This window comes from Siphateles boraxobius, unplaced genomic scaffold (genome assembly GCF_051911475.1).
Source record: "Siphateles boraxobius isolate OS27281-9 unplaced genomic scaffold, OSU_SipBor_1 7, whole genome shotgun sequence".
In the NCBI taxonomy this organism is placed as follows: Eukaryota; Metazoa; Chordata; class Actinopteri; order Cypriniformes; family Leuciscidae; genus Siphateles; species Siphateles boraxobius.
The window spans coordinates 38,004,800-38,029,770 of record NW_027509197.1 but is presented as its reverse complement, the minus strand read 5'-3'; the positions used below and the strand labels follow the sequence as shown (position 1 = coordinate 38,029,770).

The 24,971-nt window shown below is 42.5% G+C and overlaps 1 protein-coding gene across 1 annotated transcript in view; it reads left to right on the top strand.

Moving 5' to 3' along the window:
• Nucleotides 1-24,971, top strand: part of tanc1b (tetratricopeptide repeat, ankyrin repeat and coiled-coil containing 1b) — a 533,291-nt gene that overhangs the window by 468,132 nt on the left and 40,188 nt on the right. The window lies entirely within an intron of this gene.

Below are 24,971 nucleotides of genomic sequence, written 5' to 3'. Positions count from 1 at the left end.
CGCTGAAAAAATGTTCCATTGAAATGTTGTGGAAGTAATAACTCCTAATTGCTTTAATTTGATAACTTAATTTTAATGTATACCACCTGTATGAGGGAATCTGTTCATAATGAGAAATAATTCCAGGATAATCATTTCATCGATAAACACCATCTGGTTTACGAAAGCACTTCTGCACAGGTATTTCAGGTTAATTAAAACTGTGTTTCTACACTGAGTATCCAATACAAGCTCAATTTGTGATTTAATTCACAATTATCTACTGCATTATTTTGTGGCCTGCTTGCTATTAGGCCTGTTATCGATGTCTGCGGTTCATCCACATGAATGAACAGGAGCAAAAAGCACTGAGAAATATTAACCGAGAGTTTTCTAGACTGCGTATCATGTGAATTATCTGCTCAATAACCAAAACAATCTTCAATTTACTGCACTGTGTGTGTGTGTGTGTGTGTGTGTGTGTGTGTGTGTGTGTGTGTGTGTGTGTGTGTGTGTGTGTGTGTGTGTGTGTGTGTGTGTGTGTGTGTGTGTGTGTGTGTGTGTGTGTGAGAGTGTGGATAATTAGCAGCGTCGTAAACAAACGTAATCATTTTCAGTAATTCAGTGACGACTGTTGAGCAGATAGTCAGATGTGTGTAGTGGCACACGCGTGTGCAGCGAAGACCTCGCAGCGCCCCGGATTACAGCCTGCTAACACACACACACACACACACACACACACACACACACACACACACACACACACACACACACACACACACACACACACACACACACACACACACACACACACACACACACACACACAAACACACACTCCATAGATGAGCTGGTGTGAAGAAGAGGAGCTAGTTTTTGTGGTTGTTTTTCACACTGGCAGACTGGTGCTGCACATGGGGACTTTTGCAATGTTTCGCTGATTCGCTGAAGAAAAGATCCCCTAAAATATTGATTTAAGCGATAATGTACGACCAGCCCGTCATTAATGCAAAATAAACACTGATAGGGTTATTCAACAACTCAATGCGGGCGTTTGTTTTGACCAGCTTACTGTATGTAATCCTGGTTGGTCAGTTTGTGGTTTTAAAACCAATCAGCATTTTTAAGTCATAGCTTCCCTCTGGAGATTCCTATTGGTTTATTTAATGTTGCTCGGTGAGTTAAAGCTGCAGTCCGTAACTTTTTTGGGTTAAAAATTATCCATAATAAATTGAGCAAGTACATAACCAGCTAGCGTTAAACAAGGATAATATCGGAAGGGCATTAAATGTAGTCACGCAATGCTGATGTTGTTAACATTAAAGTCCCTGTAAAGGCAATTAAAAAAAAAAATTTAAACACATTATAAATGTTAGAAATGTATTGCTAAAACATATTACATATTAAGACTGTGAACTGTGAAGTACTGAATTGTGGAGTTAGACCGTTAAACAGTTTTTCACCATTGCTATTTTCCGGATTTTTTGGGCGGGTCTAAAACGGGGCTCGATGACGCACGGGAGCCCCTGAGCTCCTGGACACGCCCCTACTTGATGACGCACTGGAGCCCCTGAGCTCCTGGACACGCCCCTACTTGATGACGCACTGGAGACCCTGAACTCCTGGACACGCCCCTACTTGATGACGCACTGGAGCCCCTGAGCTCCTGGACACGCCCCTACTTGATGACGCACTGGAGCCCCTGAGCTCCTGGACACGCCCCTACTTGATGACTCACTGGAGACCCTGAACTCCTGGACACGCCCCTACTTGATGACGCACTGGAGCCCCTGAGCTCCTGGCCCCGCCCCTACTTGATGACGCACTGGAGCCCCTGAGCTCCTGGACACGCCCCTACTTGATGACGCACTGGAGCCCCTGAGCTCCTGGCCCCGCCCCTACTTGATGACGCACTGGAGCCCCTGAGGCTGGCCGCTCCACTAACTATATAAATAGAGCACATTCGCAATCGCATCAGTTTGGCGCTCAATCGCGAGTTACTGTCAGTACTATTATTAGTTACTACAGCGTACAGTTTGCTAGTTATGTCTTCGTCATGGAAATGTGCACTACCTGGATGCGTTCATGTAAAAAACAGATCGTGTCCTTATTTAAATTTCCTAAAAACGATCACATCAAGAAGAGGTGGATTCATTTTGTGAAGAGCCACCTTGATGGAGAGCTGAGGATCACCACCAAAACCCGCCTCTGTAGTGATTATTTTACACGGGATAGTTTTATAAACTTTCGTCTGAGACAACTGGGATTCACTGATAATCCGCTGTTACTGGTGAAAGGGGCCGAACCGACTATCTCCCGCCTCGGCCTTCATCCTCCCGTCGCGCCGACAACTGGTGCCATCATCGGCAGTGCATGCCCACCAATGAGTGTAATTTTGTGTGCTTATGTTATAACGTTAATTAACCTAATAAGCTGCTAGGAGCGTGTGGCAACGGCAGCTTTACCGCGAGTGAGCGTGGTTTCAGCGCAGCCAGCGGACACGCCCCCAGCGTTTGAGAGCAGAGACTACTGCTCATTTTTTCAAGATTTGAATAGCTTATTTTATGTACTTGCCGGCTTTTTTTATCATTCAAATTTGGCTGGGTGGCTAATAACACATTTTTCTGTGATATGACAAACTCAGAACACATACTTAATTTTGACTTTACAGGGACTTCAACAATTTGAGAATAAAGTATAATATGCAAGGTTTGACGTGATATTAAGCAAACGTTAGATTTAATCAGCGTGATTTACTGCAATTTTTTTCCCCTTAGTTGGTCAGAACAAAAGTGGATGTTACTTACTTGTTCAGAGGACATTTTCCGGTGAAAATTCTTGTTGGTCAAACTTCCAAAAAGTATAATCTGTGATTGCGAATGCCAGTATCCACACCGGCGCAGCGACTGACAGCCGCACATTCTCCTCAAAACATTGGATTCATCCACGCAGTGCCGAGCCGAGGCACAACCCATGTAAAGTTGATAATTCCGCGATTAGCGGCAATGGCAGATTTCGAACAGAGATGGCGACAAAGAGGAAAAACTATAGACTGCAGCTTTAAATAAGGTCTGCAGTGCAACACAACTTATACACTGCTATATGTGAATTTAAAGCTACTATGTAATGTAACTTGCTAAAAAATTTCTAATGAGGACTAAAACACTCTGAAAAACCCAAAGGAAAATCCCTTGGGAGCCCATGATGCCTGATCCGGGTCAACCTACAAACGGATGTCATGACTGAACAGCTCCATTTACTGTATACTTACCAAATAAATAAGTACATTTACTTGAAATATCAATTGATTTTTGAGTTGTTCATGTTCAAACTGTTGCTTAGGGCAGTGTTTTTTAACTAAGGGGCAGACGCAGACTTCAAATCAAAATTATTTAAATCAAGTTTAACATAAAAAAATGCAAAAACAAAATAATTGTGCAAACTCCTATTTTATTAGTAAATTAATAGTTAATAATAAATGTAATTTAGTGCTGTCAAATCGATTAATCACACCTAACATAAAGGGTTGTTTATATAGGTGTAGATATGTGCATGTACACACATGATATGTATAATATATAAATATAATAATATTTATATATACATATATTATATAAATGCAAACTTTTATGTTAGATGCAATTAATCGCGATTAATTGATTTGACAGCACTATGCGAAGAATACATTCTAGAATATAGTCTACCTGACGTAACATTAGGTTGCTATGCAACAAACTTTATTATGCTACTGGCGCGGCACAGCGATATGGTGTATTAGCATGCTTTATATTTAAAAAATAGTAAGAATATGCTACTCAGTGAACTTTTTGCTTCGAGTAGTTGAAACGCTTTACTGACCAATCAGCAGTCAGCATCGATCTTTTTAAGGTATGGGCTTGGAAGTCATACTAAAAGACAACAGATTATTTCCACCCATATTCCCTCCCAAATCCTCGTGTTTTAATGAAGCATAATTTCCCAATGTCTCGCGCCACACATTGCTGTTTTGCTCCAGCAAAAACAACACAACAACTGAGGCACACGACATGCTTTTGCTCTATTTGCAATGCTGAATATTGCATGTCGAAAGCACACAATGTGTTGCGCATAATACACGACCCAACTTGGATAAACAGAGCGTTCAAATTCTCATCTCTCACATCAAACCATGAATTTATTCTAAAAGACAGCAAATATGAACTCTCTCCATAATGATCTCTCTCTCTCTCTCTCTCTCTCTCTCTCTCTCTCTCTCTCTCTCTCTCTCTCTCTCTCTCTCTGGAGTCGTGGACAGATGCTTGTACATAATTACGTTGTCAGTGCTCGTTATTTGGAAGAGGAAAGCTGTACTGACAGTGTCTGGGTCCATGTGTTTTTTTTTTTGCCGTTTTTTTTTTGTCCTTGCTGTTGACTCAAATTTGACAGCATAATGCCGAAAGTGTAAGGCAGAAATATGATTGATTAGCTATTCAAAAACTCCACTCCTCAGTAAAGCAGGCCTTTCATTCATTTATCTGCTCACTTCCTTGCAATATATTTGGATTAAAGTCCCCAAAAAAAAGAGGAGGAGGAAGACGAGGGTTATAGATTGAGAAGGGGAAGCAGCAGGCTGATTACGAGGTGTCAAAATTGCCAGGAGCAAAAAGGTGAAAGCAATCAGGGGTGAGAAGAGTGCAGCATTCGTGAGGGGCAACTAATTATCCAATTCATTTGTGGAGAGCAGCATTTGAGTCTGAACGCTGACAGATTGGTGCGGAGGAGAGGGGAGGTGTTGGAACAATGGAACCCGGTTCACCCTCATTACTGCCGCATGCTAATCAGACGCTCCGCGCTGACGCTCCGCGCCGAAAAATTCAGCGAAAAACAGCTTCATTCCAACGCGAAGAAACCCGAGAGAGAGAGAGAGAGAGAGAGAGAGAGAGAGAGAGAGAGAGAGAGAGGTTTAACAAGCACTTTATTATTCTATGAACCTTACGTCACGTTACTGGCAGTTTTCAAAAAACAATAATAAAAAGATAAAAGAAATTACTTTATAATTAATAATATATATATAATTTAAAATATTTATTGTATTTAAGGGAGAGAGAGAGAGAGAGAGAGAGAGAGAGAGAGAGAGAGAGAGAGAGAGAGAGAGAGAGAGAGAGAGAGACCTGCACAGAACTGTGTTGGCTCAAGTTCCACCAACGCATAAACGAGCCCAAAGGCTCCTTCAAGCAAAAGGAGTTGCATTGCTTGAATTGTCTAATTTAAATTAGGCTATGTCTTATTTTAACAATCTGCCTATAATAATCTATAGGTAACTGCAAAAAAGGCAATAGGCAACCTATAGCCATATATATATATATATATATATATATATATATATATTAGTACTGTCCAATCGATTAATCGAATCTAACCAAAGTTTGTTTGGTTATATATGGTTATATATAATATAGTATAATATATATACTATATATATAATATAGTATATATAATATAGTTTGGTTATATATAATATAATTATATGATATTATTATATTTATATATGTATGTGTGTGTATATATATATATATATATATATATATATATATATATATAGGCTATATATATATATAACTTTTACTTTTTATAGTGTAAAGGTGTGTGTGTGTATGTATATATATATAGCCTATATATATATATATATACACACACACACACACACACACACACACACACACACACACACACACACACACACACACACACATTTACACTATAAAAAAGTATATGATCAATAAATTATGACAACATGTTTTCATTGATTAAACTAATCAACATAATTTCAATTTGAAGTTTTAAAAGATTCAACAAATTTTTCAAGTTAGTTTCATGTAATTTATGTTGAAATTACTTAAAAATCCAAGTTGATTGTGTTTAATTTAAGGCAGCAACTTCGTTTTATAGTATACAAATAATAATATACACGCACACACACATTATGTAAACAGACTTTTATGTTATGCGCTTAATCGATTTGACAGACTCTCTCTCTCTCTCTCTCTCTCTCTCTCTCTCTCTCTCTCTCTCTCTTTATATATATGTATGTATGTATGTATGTATATGTGTGTGTTTGTGTATATATACATATACACAAACACACACATATATATATATATAAGAGAGAAAAAGGTTAAAATGTTTTTTTTTTAAATTATATGAAGGACGAATCAACCTGCTCTATATCTTTTTGTCTGCTCTCGCCTCTTGTAATACGTTTATGTAGCCTATATAAATTATTTTATTTAAATATATCAAGGCTATTCTATATTAATAATATAAAGTATGAAGTCACGTTGGAAATGAAGCTAATTTAATTAATATACTTGCCGTCAAGAAACGGGACACGGATAATTACATTAAATCAGCATCATTTGAAACATCTGTTGCTATTTTATTTGTGTCTAATCTTTCCTCAATTAATGTTTCCTTATGTCCTTTAACTGCAGAACATCGCTCATGTGAATTTCCCGCGAGATGTGGATTTTCAGGCCCATACTAGAACACATGAATTATACTAATAAAAAATAGGCCAATTATTATTTTGAGAATCATGAAGAATTATTTTTTCGGAAATCATTTCTACATTTATATTACCTTGCTATATAACTTTACATCCGCTACTTCTTTTTCCCCAGAGGATTAATCTGGCAGTTTATTATTATTATTATTATTATTTTAAATGTAGGCTTACTTTAAACTATATTTAAATGTTTTACACGCAAACGGAAATTACAAATCAGATTATAAACATGTCTGGATGAAAAACATTTACTCGTTTCGTTTACAGCTGCAAATTTACTAACTAGTTGAGAGTAACTGGACCACTTTTAAGTGCATTATTATTTTGTTGCATCATCATTTTCTTTCAATATTCTGCATCTCAGTCATTATGACATCACAGAATTTACTGAATGTATTGGAATCTAATCGGCTATTGCTATGACGTGATTAATAAATGGGCAGCCCTTCAAAAAACAAAACAAAACAAAAAACCGTTTCGTTCAAGCAGATTGTGCGTAAAGTGTTATCTGAATTTCTTGACCAGTCCTCGACAACCATTGCAGCTAAAATAAATAAATATATAAACATAATAATTGTAGCTAATATTTTAGTAAATAAATTACTAAAACATCAGAAACTCTCTCGCGTTTACGCATTAAGAAAAATAATAGGCTACTTATCAACATGATCTTATTTTTTTTTTGTACAGCCAAATAACCACAATCCGAGTAACCAAGCTGACTATTGCCAAATCACAGTCTGGGAGAGGAGAGGGGGGGGGGGGGGGAGATGGAGGAATTAATATGTAGTGTTAATTAACAGGAAGTCAGACAGTCTCAGCATCACTGAGAAAGTTTGATCAGAGGAAGTATATTCCCACAGTATGTGCAGTGTTTATAACGACTGCTAGTGCTGTCGCCATTTTTGCAAACACCTGAGATCTGAGGACACAATTGTAATGTCAAATTATGTTTGTTGTGAAATCTAGATTCAGGTTTGACTGTCATTCTCTTGTCACGTGTCTCTCCCCCAGAGCCGACCTACATTTTGCCTGCAAAGATGTTATTTTATGTTGCAATTTCTAGACCCAATATTAGATACATGTTTCCCAACGAAAAAGACAATATCTCAGCTCAGTATTTATTTAGTATATCTTTTTTGTGTATTTTGAGAATTGTATATTACTACTCTTAACAATATTTGTCCATGCACCTGTGATATCTCGCGTTGTAACCCTCTACAGGTGTTTTAGGTCAGCTGGCCGGTATTTTCTATCCTCCCGATGGCGCGATGGCCATCTCTCCATATCAAAGTCGAACAGACAATCAACAACTTCCGACATAAACACATGCGCATATATGGGATGCAGACCAAATGTAAGGGCAAGAGAGGAGAGGGCCACCCCGCAGTTTACATGTTACCCAACAAGCAACGCGACGGTCCCTCTCGGTTCAGAATGCGACGCGATTCCTCCTCGTGTCAGGCGAAATGTGTTGAAGCGAAAGGCTTCTTCCGTAGGTCTCTGAGCAGTCCTGTCTGCTGTGTGTGTTTGTTTCGAGAACCCCGATTCTGGAGCACGGATTTGGCAGTCACAGCAAGTGATGACAGAGGCATTGGTGAGATCGCACCCGGAGCCCCAGAGGACGATACCGTTTCTGAGGAGAGGAAGGCCTCTTAGACCGTCACAGGCTTTGCTTCAAGATGCTTAAAGTCATGCGTTTTGCTGCTTCTGTGCACTCTTAAAATGAAATGTTCCAAAAGCGGGATTTCGCAGCGATGATATTGAGGAATTCCATTGTTGTTTCCCCAAAGTTCCATTCAGTGAACCGTTCGTAAAAGAAACATGTTTGGCAACACTTTATTTTAAGGTGACATTGTTACTGCACAATTACAAGTAACTAACCCTAAACCAAGCCCTAACCCTAACTGTAACTTTCTATTAATATAGCTAATTAATAGTATTACTGTACTTATTTGAGCAAGTACAATGTTAAAACCTTAAAATAAAGGTTTACACTTTATTTTAAGGTTTCTTTGTCACACTGTAATTATACATGTAAGTACTTTAATGTTAAGTAACTACATGTAGAATTTACAATATGGGTTTGGTTTGGTTTAGTTTCATTATGCATAATTAGTTATTATATAGTAACTACATCACAAGTAACAATGACACTGTAAAATAACGTGTAACCACATTTTTTCTTATTATGAGGAACATTTAAAAAAAATCATTTTTCTTTAAGGTTCCGTGCATGGATATTCCCAGCTCAGCTAACAAAAATCTGAACAATTAAGTTCAGATAAAATCTGAAATCCATTAAGTTGTTAACATATTTTTTTCTGAAGATTCAAAACACCCGTTTTTTTGTTAGAAATGTGCATGTTTTGGTAATGCGAACGTTAATGGAAAATTATATTTTATAATTTTTCAAACACACCTGTTAATTTCAAACACAAGTTAATTTTGAATGTTACGTTCTGAAACTAGTAACATATAAACGCTTTACAGGAACAATATAATAACATTTTTGTGCAAAAAATTTTTTGAGTAGCCTACATTATTAAAAATCCTATAATGCTGAACGAATGTTGTAGAACTTGTAGAACGTTATCATATCATGGACCCATAAACTATAGATGCCAATAAAGAATCTTTATTTTTAGGGATCTCAGTAGGCCTATTTGTGCGCCCTAATCAAGGCCTTTGCCATCTATCTATCCATCCATCTCAAAAAAATATTTTTCCCCATGCCTACAAATTTATTTATAACACCGTTGCAAGCTACAAGTGAGACACGGCTGACCTTTCAGAAGCAATAATGAAATAATGATGCAATGTGTTTCATGTTGCATTCATATATATGTTTTTTCCCTTTGCTTTAGATGGTTAAAAAAGGAGGAAGGGGGAAATGCAATGCGCCGCAAGGGTTAAGGCAGCATGAGAGAATCCATTCTCGGCTTAATGACCTCTCCTAGCTGGGCGAGGACGGCAGGGAACACGCTCTTGACTTGTACCGAATTTGCCAATTAACACCTCGGATAACAGGCAGCCTCGGAACATCAGGCGCGTTGGGAGGAGACGCTCACATGCACTTTGTTTTTCATTCTTGGCCTGCTTCCTATGGCTGGCATGCGTGCGTTGCAGCATCTTAAGGGCTTCGGGACGACGCTTCACTCATTCACATCGCGTTCAACACAAAGATCGCTCGAAGCAGCGATTAGCGTTTAGCGATTCAGGAAACGTGTTCGTTTTGTCCCTACAGCTGGAGAGAGAATTGGCTCCGAATGCATAGTCATATCTTAGATATTCTTCGACGACTTCTCTTTTTTTTTCTCCCTCCCTTCGTATTTCTCCGTTACTGATAGCGTTTGCTATTTTCACACTAGCCCATATGGCCGCTTGCAGCCTCAATTAGATCCACAACTCTGGTTTCCAAGACACTCGTCTCTCTCTCTCTCTCTCTCTCTCTCTCTCTCTCTCTCTCTCTCTCTCTCTCTCTCTCTCTCATTCCTGGCTCACTCTCCCTCTTCCTCTCTATTGTTGCTCCTATTGAACAAATGAAGACTAACAGACTGATATCGTCTTGATCACAAAGTTAATTATTCAAAAATCTCGATCTTGACTCTGGTCTCCTTGGTTGAAGCACCCACTCCTCTCCAGCCTATTATTTTCTCACATGTTTATCAGACGCCTAAACAACACCTTGGGCGGGTGTGAATTTTCAAGCCCCCAGTGAAATTCTCACTGGGCTCCGTCACTGTTTTTCCTCCGAGTCCATTTACAGGTAGGAGAGAGAGAAACACCGCTGCCAGGTCCTAATGACTGGAAGCCCGCATGAAACACCTTTCGGCCCGTGTGTCGCGCGGCAGTCCTCACATCTCGCTGCGGAAATTGAATACGTTTACGCGCGTTGTTTTCACCGTTCCGCACGTCACTTCGCAATTCATTAGCAGCTATTCTAACGGAATGCGATCATCAAAGGAAAGATAGCCTACATAATTGATAGAGGTTCACACCGCAGACCAAGGTGATGCAGTCTGTCTAACAATGTTCGCAAATGTGTGCCTTATACATCTAGGAGGATAACACTTCCTTTAAGCGGCCGCGGACCTTCCCGCGCGGCGCGCCACAGCGCGCGTTCCGCTCACCTCCGAGGTTGCGAGATCGTAACTCGCCTCGTCTTCAAGACGAGCAGGGAGAATGTGATCCGTGCTATGGAGGTCCACACACCCGCATTCATTTATTTATGCAGTGTGAAGAAACCATCTGGCCGTGGAGAAATTGAAAGTGGATGTAATCTGGCAGGCGCAGAGTGTATGACTGACACCTCATGCGGTATTAGTGGGAGGACAAAATCATTAATGCTCCTTCTGAACCGGCACAAGACATTAAATGACTGACTAGTAGAAACCTTATATTACTTGAAAGTCTCCCAGACAATGATGATTCACTTACATTCACAAAATAGTAGATCTGGTCAAATTTACTCTCAGTGAGTCATAAGGTTTTTTGTTTTGTTTTATTGAATATTCTAGCATTTTAGTTGAATCCCCACAGCTGTTGTTTTTTGGCCCAGTTTTTCATTTTTCACTGGGGTTACATGAGTCTAAAGCTGCAGCACATTGTAAAATATACAAACTGTTCAGATCAGATTAAATGAGCAGGAATCTTGTTTAAAATAAACTCCAGCTGCTCACTTTTATTGTAAGTTCTTCAGGAATAATAGTATCTTCGACTTATGGTGATCACATGTGCTAATGTATTCACCTGTCTGATGTCGGTGACATGCACAATGTTCAGAATGGCTGATTTTTGCAGTTTCGTTACAGCAACTTCTCCTTTTCTCAGAGGGGATGAACTCAGTTTGTTTCATAGTACAATGAAATATATCTGAACAGATAAAGGAGATTTTTATTTCTCATGATATGAGCCCTTTACTTTGTATTCTTTTATTGTCTTTATATAAAGGGATTGCATTGGTGAACTTTAGTGCTAAACACCCTAAATGTGGCAAGTGACACTTTTACCTCAGAAGTGTTGACAAACCCACCCCCCAAAAAACCAACTGAAAAGCAAATAATTAGCTTGGTTATGTTGGTGTCACTCAATAAAGCAATACGGCAAGAAAGGCTGCGTTAATGTGTCACAAGTGTGTTTCATACAATACAGCCTCAAGTGCTTTCATATAGCAATTATAATATATATATATATATATATATATATATATATATTATTGACTTTTAAATTTTATTTTATTAGGTAAATTAAACATGTCTACAAAAACAGCTAGTCTTTACATAAAGTACACTTTATAGTTTCGAATGCTGTGCTAAAATCAAAATTTAAAGAAGCATTGTTGATTTGTGCTTATGCAAATTCTACATGGTAAGTTAATGCATCTAAAATATTTTAATGGCAAAGTAAAATAGTTTGAGCAACAGATGCACTGATTATATATATAGACTGAATTCATTTGACTTTTTCTTTTCCTAAGGTCTTCTAATTTAGTGCAAACCAAATGTGTTGCCTACTCTGCTCACACACTCCTCTATCTGGGGATGAGCTAGAGCAATTCTCCGCTGGCTTTTCTGCGACAACAACCTGCAAAGTGCTCCCAAAACCCTAATCTGCACGTCAGGGACCCCACACCTCCTGAGCACCGACGGCTTCTGTTGTTGTCCTGCGAGTCCTGCTTTTCTTCTATTGTCTTTGCATCCTTAGGTCATGTCAAATTCATTGGATGTGTTCACAATAGAGCGAATGGAAATGAGAGTTGTGTTCATTTCACTATTGTGGTGATGAAACAACTCCAGACATAAATGCCAAGTTTGAATTTAAAGCTGAGAAGCAGTAATGAGAAATCCATTATTTCTCTTTCAAAGTTCTTTTTAAGGACCTTTGATTTCTGTAAATGTAAATTAGCACTTTTCCTCTTCCTCTAAAGCGCAGAGCTGGCAGTGCCAAGCTTGTGGGTTCAATTTCCAGGCAACAAAAATACTGTGAAAATATACATTAAAGGGTTAGTTCACCCAAAAATGAAAATGCTGTCATCATTTACTCACCCTCACATCGTTCCAAACGTGTAAGACTTTCATTCATCTTTGAAACACAAATGAAGATCTTTTTAATTAAATCTGAGAGATTTCTGTTCCTCCATTGACAGCTACGCAACTACCACTTTGACGCTTCAAAAAGTTCCTAAAGAGATCGTAAAACTAATCTTATATGAATTAAGAGGTTTAGTCCAAAATTTCTGTAGAGATTCAATCGATTTATATGATGAACAGATTTAATTTAGGCTTTTATTCACATATAAAGAATGATCAGCAAATAAGCTCAACCGAACCTGCTTTCACGCTCCAGAAACAAACCTCTAACAGAAGCTCAAACGTAATGCGTAACACGAGAATGAACCTCATTGGTTCTTACAGAAGCTCAAACGTGATGTGTAACACGAGAATGAACCTCATTGGTTCTTACAGAAGCTCAAACGTGATGTGTAACACGAGAATGAACCTCATTGGTTCTTACAGAAGCTCAAACGTGATGCGTAACACGAGAATGAACCTCATTGGTTCTTACAGAAGCTCAAACGTGATGCGTAACACGAGAATGAACCTCATTGGTTCTTACAGAAGCTCAAACGTGATGCGTAACACGAGAATGAACCTCATTGGTTCTTACAGAAGCTCAAACGTGATGCGTAACACGAGAATGAACCTCATTGGTTCTTACAGAAGCTCAAACGTGATGCGTAACGCGAGAATGAACCTCATTGGTTCTTACAGAAGCTCCAACGTGATGCGTAACGCGAGAATGAACCTCATTGGTTCTTACAGAAGTTCAAACGTGATGCGTAACGCGAGAATGAACCTCATTGGTTCTTATAGAAGCTCAAACGTGATGCGTAACGCGAGAATGAACCTCATTGGTTCTTACAGAAGCTCAAACGTGATACGTAACGCGAGAATGAACCTCATTGGTTCTTAAAGAAGCTCAAACGTGATGCGTAACACGAGAATGAACCTCATTGGTTCTTACAGAAGCTCAAACGTGATGCGTAACACGAGAATGAACCTCATTGGTTCTTACAGAAGCTCAAACGTGATGCGTAACACGAGAATGAACCTCATTGGTTCTTACAGAAGCTCAAACGTGATGCGTAACACGAGAATGAACCTCATTGGTTCTTAAAGAAGCTCAAACGTGATGCCTAACACGAGAATGAACCTCATTGGTTCTTACAGAAGCTCAAACGTGATGCGTAACACGAGAATGAACCTCATTGGTTCTTACAGAAGCTCAAACGTGATGCGTAACACGAGAATGAACCTCATTGGTTCTTACAGAAGCTCAAACGTGATGCGTAACGCGAGAATGAACCTCATTGGTTCTTAAAGAAGCTCAAACGTGATGCCTAACACGAGAATGAACCTCATTGGTTCTTACAGAAGCTCAAACGTGATGCGTAACGCGAGAATGAACCTCATTGGTTCTTAAAGAAGCTCAAACGTGATGCCTAACACGAGAATGAACCTCATTGGTTCTTACAGAAGCTCAAACGTGATGCGTAACACGAGAATGAACCTCATTGGTTCTTACAGAAGCTCAAACGTGATGCGTAACGCGAGAATGAACCTCATTGGTTCTTATAGAAGCTCAAACGTGATGCGTAACGCGAGAATGAACCTCATTGGTTCTTACAGAAGCTCAAACGTGATACGTAACGCGAGAATGAACCTCATTGGTTCTTAAAGAAGCTCAAACGTGATGCGTAACACGAGAATGAACCTCATTGGTTCTTACAGAAGCTCAAACGTGATGCGTAACACGAGAATGAACCTCATTGGTTCTTACAGAAGCTCAAACGTGATGCGTAACACGAGAATGAACCTCATTGGTTCTTACAGAAGCTCAAACGTGATGCGTAACACGAGAATGAACCTCATTGGTTCTTAAAGAAGCTCAAACGTGATGCCTAACACGAGAATGAACCTCATTGGTTCTTACAGAAGCTCAAACGTGATGCGTAACACGAGAATGAACCTCATTGGTTCTTACAGAAGCTCAAACGTGATGCGTAACACGAGAATGAACCTCATTGGTTCTTATAGAAGCTCAAACGGGATGCGTAACACGAGAATGAACCTCATTGGTTCTTATAGAAGCTCAAACGTGATGCGTAACACGACAATGAACCTCATTGGTTCTTAAAGAAGCTCAAACGTGATGCGTAACACGAGAATGAACCTAATTGGTTCTTACAGAAGCTCAAACGTGATGCGTAACACGAGAATGAACCTCATTGGTTCTTACAGAAGCTCAAACGTGATGCGTAACACGAGAATGAACCTAATTGGTTCTTACAGAAGCTCAAACGTGATGCGTAACACGAGAATGAACCTAATTGGTTCTTACAGAAGCTCAAACGTGATGCGTAACACGAGAATGAACCTCATTGGTTCTTACAGAAGCTCAAACGTGCTGCGTAACACGAGAATGAACCTCATTGGTTAATGTCAAGTAGGCATGCTTGAGCTTCCCTTTACCATATCTGATTTGTGCGTTGATGAATGTTTAAATGTGAATAAAAGCCTAAATTAAATGTGTTCATCATATAAAGCGATCAAGTCTCTACAGAAAATTTGGACTAAACCGCTCAAATCATATGGATTAGTTTTACGATTTCTTTATGTACTTTTCAAAGTCAAAGTAGTAGTTGTGTAGCTGTCAATGGAGGGACAGAAATCTCTCAGATTTCATTAAAAAGATCTGAGTTCCGAAGATGAACGAAATTCTTTTGGGTTTTGAACGACATGAGGGTGAGTAAAAGATGACAGAATTTTGTTTTTTGTGGGAAAATAAGCCTTTATGTTTTAAGTGCACTCAAAATATATACTCCTACAAGGTTGTACACCATTCACTATTGAATTGAGTATGCTGAAATAATACGGTTTATGCGTAACAAACTTCCATATTCTGTAAAACCGGTTGCATCACTTTAAGTCCAGGTCTTTTGTGCTTTGTTAAATATAGATCCGTTTTACTCAAGATGCCTTAAAAGGAGCTACTGCAGATAAGCATAACCAATGCTCATCGCATATGAGGATATCTAATAGTTTTTTATTTTTCCTCTTCTCACTAACTATGGGATATTAAAATTAAATAAAAAAGGACAACAATAAAAAAGACTAGCCAGGTAAGCTGATTACCTAAAGGGAACCTATTATGTAAAATTCACTTTTACATGGTGTTTGAACATAAATGTGTGTACACAACCACCCTATAACCATCAATATTTTAATCCCCATAAATCATAAGTGTTTCAGAATATGTTGTTTGCAGTTCCCTTTCAGTCGATAACGTCAGACGTAGTCGACGGTCGACTGAATTGGGATCTCGCTAGAGAGCCTGTCTTCTTCGAGTACTATTGAACGAGCCAATGTAATTGGCGTGCGTGATTCGCATCACACACTCCGCCCCCGCGGCGCGGGTATAAATACGGAAGTGGATGCACGCACTAGTTGCCTTTCGCTTCGGAGCCGATCGTTTGATGTCTCTGAGAGTGCTGTTGTCTACAACGAGCGAGTGTGTCGGTGTTCTTCAGGAAGACTCTCCCAGTGCTGGTGTTCTACAGCGCGAGTGCAGCGGTGATCGCGAGCTTTGAGCTCTCAACTGCTGTTTTAACAGCAACAAATTTCTAAATGTTTGTGTGTGTTGATGGCTGGTTAGAGGGCGGAAAAGTGAGTGCTTTACTGTTTCAGTTCTCTGTTCAGTGTTGCCGCGGTCATTCCCCTGTGTGCCCCGGCACTGGTGACGGTCCTATTTTCTGAAAGAGCAACACGGGTGCGTTTGCGTCTTTTTCAAGATGTCATTCCGCCCGTGCGTTTCTGGGTGCGGTCGTTCCCTGTCTCTCTCTGATGGTCACAACTGTTGTGTCACGTGTTTGGGCTTACAGCACGCTGAGACAGCTTTTGTGGACAGCTCATGTTTTCTCTGTGGGAACATGACTGTCGCAGTGTTGAGGGCGAGACTCGCCTTCGTTCGCGGAGAGCGAGTCCCCATTACCATGCCCCAGCCTCGGGTGCTGTGTGGGATGGGTGACCGGAGGATAGTGTTGGATGTCCCGCCCGGTAACCATTCCCTGTGGGCTCCTCACTCCTCCCTTCCACTGCAACCACTGGAGCCTCCTGTGTTGTCTGCTGGTCCATCTGTAATGGGTGGGCCAGCGGTTTCACTCGGGGCTCCCCTGGAGGACAGGACGCCGATTGCAGCATCGGAGGGTGAGCTGACTTCTAGAGATGATGACTCGGCTGCATTGTCTCCCTCCGGGAGTTCAATGTTGCCCGAGCCGGATCCAGAATTATCAGCTATGCTAAAACGGGCCGCCGAGGCTGCCGGGCTCGAGTGGAACCTCCACCGTGTCCCGTTCAGTCTCGGTTGGAATCTGGAGTTTGGTATCTTGGGGCGGGCCGCGCTGGTTCTCAGCTCGCCGCCCCAGTGCCTTTCTTTCCCGAAATGCATGGAGAGCTTATCAGGTGGTGAACAGCATCTTTCTCTGCCAGAAACTGCCTGAATAGCCTTTCCCCCTCATTACCCTTGATGTAGGAACGGTGAAGGGTTGCGAGGTGTCACTCCATTGGAGCGGTCTGTCGACACAGGTGCACCTGTGTCCGGCGGCCGCTGCCTTTTGGGGGGATCCTCGTCTCCCCCCTAAGGCCTGTGAATTTTCGTCTGTTCCGACGGGCAGAGCTTACAAAGCCTGTGGGCAAGCCGTTTCCTCTTGCGTGCCATGGCGTTGCTGCAGGCTAGGGCACCCATGGCATGCACGAGGGTAATCCAGACCGTGCGCTCATAGGTGAGCACCGCACTGCATCCGACCTCACCCTCCGGGGTACGGGTGTCGTAGCGTGCGTGATCGGTCTGGCAATGTCCACCTTGGTGGTCCAGTAGCGCCTTCGTTGGCTCAGCCTGGTTGGTATGGCGGATGCGGACAAGGTTCGGTTCCTGGTCTCCCCAATTTCCCAGGTTGGGCTGGTCGGCGACGCGGTGGAGAACTGCATCCAACAGTTCTCTGCCGCTCAAGCGCAGACGGAGGTCATCCGGCAAATCCTGCCCCGGTGGCCAGCTGCTGCCTCCACCCGCCGCCGGTGGCAGCTCCTCCGCCTGCTCGTCGCCGTGGGCGTTCCCCGGCCGCCGCTCCTGCTGGCCCTCCGCAGCAGCCTCCACCCAGGCCTCAGCATGGAGGCGGCCGCAGTAGAGACGCCCAGCCCGCTCCAGGCGCTGCCAAGCCAGGTGGCAAGCGACAGCGAAAGCATTCCGGAGCGGGCCGCCCAGGAATGGATGAGATGCTCTTGGAGTGGCACGATCACTCCCTCCCCCCGGGTGAGGGCCGGGTGGAGCCTTTGTTTGTGTGTGTGTCTGTTCCGCCGCTGGCTCCCTAAAAAAAAAAAAAAAAAAAAAGCGGAGCAAGCGGTACCCACACTTCAAAGAGAGAGCAATTTCATCTGTTCCTGGGTCCCAAGAGGGCCAGTCTGGCGGGTGTGACCCTGTATAGCCTTACACCCCTCAGCTCCCCCTTGGTCGCCAGCAGGCAGCTTGGTGCGTTCGAGGACCCGGTCATCCGCCTTCTCACGCGCCCCCTGCCGCTTGTGGAGACAGGTAAGTGTTGCACAGCACACTAACACCACTCTCTCTAGTTTGCTGCCCCACCTCAGGCTCGGCTACCGCGCTCAAGTCAGTGATAGTCATCACATTAGGTGTTGAGCAGACGTGCTCCTGAAAATTCAGTGATATTCATCACACCGAGTGTTGAGCAGTGCTCCTGACTTGTGCGTGCTTATCTTATCCTGCTGGCAAAGGATTTGATATAGCCGCTCCTCCAGCCGGTACGAAGGCCAGTTGTAAACTCATTCTTCGTGCTACTAGGTGGTGGGTCGTGACCATCTTGGCCCAAGATTGGTCTGCAGCTCCGACCTGAAAGACATGTGCTTAAGAACAGATCTCTACCTTCCGCACCGCAGGCCATCCTGTGGGTTGCGTGTAAGGGTGGAGTATCAGTACAGTGTCCTTCCCTTCGAGTGCTCCAGAGCCCGTTGGGTCTTCAGGTCAACTGGAAGAGAGTAATCTCGCCCACGGGCTTAGTATCTCTTTTTCAGTTTTGGAGATGGACTCGGTCTAACACGTTTCTCCAATGAGAATGTGTTCAGCTGGTGTTTGAAGTGAGAAAGGGTCCCACTGGAAGAACTTTCAGAGGCTCCTGGGGTATATGGTAGTTGCAGCCATTGGCTTCCTCCATATGTGACCGCTTCAGCGCTAGCTTCATGATCGAGTCCCGAGGTGACGTGGCAGAGCAGCTCACCCTGTGTGACTATAGTTCATCCCGGTCTGCTGCCAAACCCTCTTCAACAGAGGGGCCATGTACAAGGGCGTGTTTTAACGGGGGCCTGGGCGACCCCCGACTACACGGGCATTCATGCCTCGAGTTGTTAGACATTGCGACCGCTGCTGTCACAACTCACCCGTCACCTCCTCCTTGGAGTCAGAAGCTTCTGATGACGCTTTGTTCCACTCTTCCCGCTTTACTCAATCGTGCCGCCATCGAGCCTCACGACAGTTATAGCCAGGGCAAGTGGAGACTCCATCCCCTGGGTCCAGCTGAGTCATGACCATTCCGGGGCCGCTCAGTTGCCCCCCCGGTTTCATCTTTCCGCCAGTGTTTGTGTAAACCAAGCGGACTACGCTTGGACAAACACTGGGTCTCAGCTGCCCCAGGGGCCCGCAGAAATGCGTTTAACCCCAGTGAGCCTTCTAAAAGTGACTGCGACTCATGGTCGCCTTGCGCCTGCTCAAGTCAGTGAAATCATCACACATTCTGTTGAGCAGAATTGCTCCTGAAACTCAGTGAAGTTCATCGCACTCAGGTGTTGAGCAGCAATGCTCCTGTAGCTCAGTGAGTTCATCACACTCAGGTGTTGAGCAGAAATGCTCCTGTAGCTCAGTGAATTCGTCACACGCAGTGCTGAGCAGAAATGCTCCTGGTGCTCAGTGAAGTTCTTCGCTCTCAAGTGTTGAGCAGAAATGCTCCTGAAGCTCAGTGAACTTGTCACACCCAAGTGCTGAGCAGAAATGCTCCTGGTGCTCAGTGAAGTTCTTCGCACTCAAGTGTTGAGCAGAAATGCTCCTGAAGCTCAGTGAGTTTATCACACTCAGGTGTTGAGCAGGAATGCTCCTGAAGCTCAGTGAACTTGTCACACTCAAGTGCTGAGCAGAAGATGCTCCTGAAGCCCAGTGATCTTCTCATGTTGTGTTGAGCAACGCTTCTGTCTTTTTTGCGCCCGTCGCGTGCACCTACGTGCTAAGTCAGGAGAGGAACAGGTCTTCATAGTTGCCCCTTATTGGCCCAACTAGACCTGGTTCCCATCGACAGCCTTCCTGACTTCCCCTGAAAACTCTTTCAGGGACGGGGCACGAGGGCACCCGCGTTCTTCCCCCGGAGATTCCGGGCGTTCTTACATCTGAACACGGAGGTTCAGGTGCCTATCACAGGGCATGTGATAGTTACCATCACTTCTGCGAGCACCCCCTAGAAATGGGTAGGGTGCTTACGCCTTTAGAAGTGGAACCTAGTCGTTGGGTGCGTCTTCTCTCCAGAGGAGATCCTGAAAGCTTTCGATCACTTCAGTGCTCTCTTTCCTGCAAAATGGGTTGGAGTAGGCTGTTTTCCTTCACCCTCAAAATGATGTTGCCTCGGTGTTTAAACGACGCTCATCATGTTGCAGAAGTGTGCAGAAGCACGTTCTGATCGTCAGGTTCCTGAGGAGCAAGGTCTTGTAAATCCTTGCGTCCCTCTTTATCCTCTTGGGCCTTGTCCTGGTGCGACTGCACTGCAGAGACCGCCCCTGAGCCACTGCAGGCAGTGAGTTAAAAATTCTGTTATATCAGTTCTCCTGCTCGCGTGGTCTCTACTAGAGGGTAGGGACTTGCTCGCTTTCGGTCAACGTATTGTGCCTGGAGTCTGGCCCGGCTAACTCTCACAAGCTGAGACCCCGGCTCGGATTGTGCCCAAGGTTCCTACCTCTCTCGTAATAGGAGCAGGTGGTGAGCCTGCAAGCGCTGCCCTGGAGGAGGCAGATCCACCCCTGGCTTCTCTGTCCATTCGCTTGGACGTGTACAGAATGCAAGCCATAGACCTCAGACCAGCTCTACAAATATTTGTTGGAACGCAGCAGAGAGGGAAGGCTGTTTCCATGCAAAGTTGCACTTAGTGCTTGCCTTCATTTCGGTGAAAATCCGAGATGCAACATGTCCACTTAGGTGTTGAGCTCCTCTATGATGAGTGTAAAGTGCTCCGCCTGGGCGTTGACGATATGCTTTGCTAAACAGATTCTAGAGTTGGGGGCTGGACGACACCTAGTTGAACCGCTGCTTCCCGTGGGCTCCCTTCTCATGAAGCCAGTTTCACCGTGAGCCCGGTTCAAGTGTCGGCTTGCTGCGCCATTCCCCTCCTATGGACTGGATACGTGCGCCTTTCTACTCCAGTTGAGTTCCCTTAAAATTGAACCCTGTTGAGTTCCTCCACACCCCTCCGACGTCGGACGTGCGGAACGTCTGGTGTTAGGCCTACCACTCGTAAGCAGTGTGGAACCTGTGTTAGGCTGGGTCCATATGTTGCGGTCCCTACGGCGACCCCATATGTGTATTCTTCCACGATACGGCTCCCTGCGGCGAGTCCGTGTCTTCCCTCGGCAGAGTCTCTCTGCCATCACTGTCCGGTGTGTCTCCCCTGTCTTAGGCTGGAGCCACCCCAGTGACATTCCATATGTTAGACTGCCCGGTTTCCGCCCAGTTCATATGTGTATTCTCCACGTTACCTCCCTCTGGGTTGGATGTGGCTTCCGCAGCGTCCCTTCCTTCCAATGTACGGGGAACGCTTTCCCAGTGGTCCTGTAGGAACAGCAGTGACTTCCCTGGCCTAAGCCCTGTCCTTCCCCGCCTTAAGTTTGCGGGGGCATCAGGAGGCTTTGGTATAGGCACTGGAAGGTGGCAGCGTTAGTGGCGTGTTCAAAGGGTGATCCCAATTCAGTCGACCGTCGACTACGTCTGACGTTATCGACTGAAAGGGAACGTCCTGGTTGCGTATGCAACCCACCGTTCCCTGAAGGAGGGAACGGAGGACGTAGTCCCCTTGCCACTACCGCTGGACCACCGCTGACCCCGGGTTACTCTCGGCTCCTCAGCGAAAAGCAACTAGTGCGTGCATCCACTTCCGTATTTATACCCGCGCCGCGGGGGCTGAGTGTGTGATGCGAATCACGCACGCCAATTACATTGGCTCGTTCAATAGTACTCGAAGAAGACAGGCTCTCTAGCGAGATCCCAAATTCATTCGACCGTCGACTACGTCCTCCGTTCCCTCCTTCAGGGAACGGTGGGTTGCATACGCAACCAGGACGTTTCTATGCAGTGTGACATCACATTGCACAGGCTCCGCCCACAACTCCTGACAGACTCCGCCCTATTAGCATAGACCCCGCCCCTTAGTGAGCTGTTTACAGTCTGCCATGTTTATCTCCTCGCCAGAGCATTTAACAGCAGCATTCAAGTAAGACTTATTCTTATTAAAAAAGTTATCAAGTCAATCAAGTGCAGTGAGTGACTTTCTGTTTTTCTTTTGTTGTTTGATTCATATTAACAGCATAAACAACAGTAACTGTATATTACACTGCTTTCACTTTAATACACAGATCTAATAAACACATGCGATTCCTTTGCCTGCTGTTTACGTTCACAAACATAACTGACTGTGTTTATGTGGAGTTTGTGTGTTTTTGACATAACCTTCTGTGTATTTGACAGTTTAAGCGCAATAAGATGTGAAAGAGAACTTAGATAAATACTCACGGGACGCGCTGTCTGATATCCAGCTTTCTGTGCACGTGCTTGGGGTGTGTGTACTCAGAAAATTTTAAAATGCATGCAGATAATAAACTTTCATGATGATGAAGAACTTCAGTGATAGAGATTATAATCAAAATCAAACAGATGTTTTAGTTTTTCGCAGAGTATCAGAGGCAGGAGCTGTAAAGGCTCCGCCCTCTCCTGGATAGGAGGCGGAGCAGCAGCTCATTTGCATTTAAAGGTACATGCATGAAAACAGCATGTTTTTCCTTCCATTCAAAAATGGGCATTTACAATATGGTAAAATAAATGATCTGTGAGGTTTTCTGACCTGAAACTTCACAGACACATTCTGGGGTCATTTATCTTATATTACAATTTGTAAAAAGGTGCATAATAGGTCCCCTTTAAAAGTCAGTAGATATTGCCGTCAGTTCGTGCTGCCGTTAACACTTTCTCCGACAAAGGATGCGATGAGACCTGTTTTTTGTTAATGTGATGTTCAGCATAAATGCTGCATTCATGGTTTGTCATGATTACATAAAAAAAACACATGACGTTCTACTCGTAGCTGTTTTAAGTCCTCGGACTGGGAATTAGACGTTTTTATGGCAACATTATCAACACCTAAACGAATCTGCAGCAGTCAGTCAGTCATCATGTGGTACAAGCAGGAGCTCACGGAAAATTCCCAGATAACAAGTTGTAATCGAGCTCTGAGGACGTGAACGCTGTTTACAAGTTGAGATCTTGAAATTACGACATGCTTAAGGTAACTGAATGCAGAATTGCATTTTGAATTTGAATGCAAGGAATTAAAATGCACTTAAATTCAAAGAAATTAATTTAACTCTAATTTCCGGTTCAAATTTCTGTGTGTTGTGGACACCTTAATTCATATTTACACTCATTAACTGAAAGGGAGCAAATTCTTTAATTCAGAATTTTGCATGACTTTGAATGCATTTTCAATTCCAAGCATCGTGTACATAATGTGTCAGACTGCAATGCAATGCAAGTGTGCTCAGTTTATTCTTTCAGTTCTTCTACAACTACTGTCGTGGGAGAGCAACAGTTTGAAGAGTATCTTGCTGAGCAGTTGTGTTAACGTCACATTTTCTAACAATTTATATAGATAACACATCTGATTTAATGGCACAGACATTTAGAGGGAACTCTATCTGATGCCTGAACAGGACCGTGTGCTTGCATTTTTTCTTGGCGCACATTCATGTATGCATTAATGCACTTGAATGAAGTTTATGATCCAAGTCACTTTGGATAAAAGCATCTGCCAAATGCATTCATGTTAAATACAGTATATAGTATATAACTATTCCACACTTTAACTTAATAATGTAGCATGCATACTAGTGGCATTCAAGTGCAACTGACATAAAATATATACAAGCAAAAATAAACGCAATAGAGTTGATCTTAAAATGTCTGTGCCTGCTTTATATTTTTAGTTTCGCATGATTGCAGATATCTGAACGGCACACAGACGCTGGACAGCTATCAAACACGGCTTATGTTAGTGCCATCCAGAAATCTCAGCTATGATGGCAGAGAGAGAGAGAGAGAGAGAGAGAGAGAGAGAGAGAGAGAGAGAGAGAGAGAGAGAGAGAGAGAGAGAGAGAGAGAGAGAGAGAGAGAGAGAGAGAGAGAGAGAGAGAGAGAGAGATGTGCTGGCAGCCTCTTCCATCTGCATTACTAAATCATACACTGTCTCTCTGCAGGGACAAATAAAAACCTCAGTGCTGAATATTTCAGCAACGGCTTGGATTTCATCATGGTAAGCCTGACAATATTGATAGAGGAGCCAAAAAGATTCTAAACCTAAAGCCAATGACATGAGACTTGTTTAGTAGCATCAGGATTAGCAATGCAAGAGCAGTTTTTAATCATTCATTTATTTTTACTCTTGCGTGGAAGCACTGAATTGATATTTCTCGAAACAATTCAGCCAAAATTGCTTGATTCAAACTTGATTTTGTAGATTATGTCAGTGTTAGATATAATGATACTAAACTTGATCATTTCTAAACAATCTAAGGTTAAAGTTTGAAAGTCTCCTGTTGACTCACACATGTTCCCCATTCAAAATGAAAATGCTTGTGATTGGAATTGTGATTAGTCTACTTACTCAAAATGTTTACAATATGGTTAAATTACAATATGGTTATATGATTAAACAGATGAGATCGGGTTGGGACAAAAAATAGTCAATATCAATCAAAATTCGATAGGATGAAAATGTTATGTCATTAATATGACATTTCTTATATGACAACATTTTTCCAAATCAATAAAAATGTAATAATAAAGTATACGTATAATGATTATAATAAAAAATAAACTTTGCTGTACAAGTCATTTGACCTGAAATTGTATACATTGATTCAAAATATCAAGTTGAATCTCATATAACTTTTACATAAAAACGTTACAATTGCTTAAATTATTTTGATGAGTTAAAATAATGTAAGAATATAAGTTTCTATGACTTCCTGATCATATTATTTTTCACTGATATTTTTCAAAATGAAAAATACATATTTTC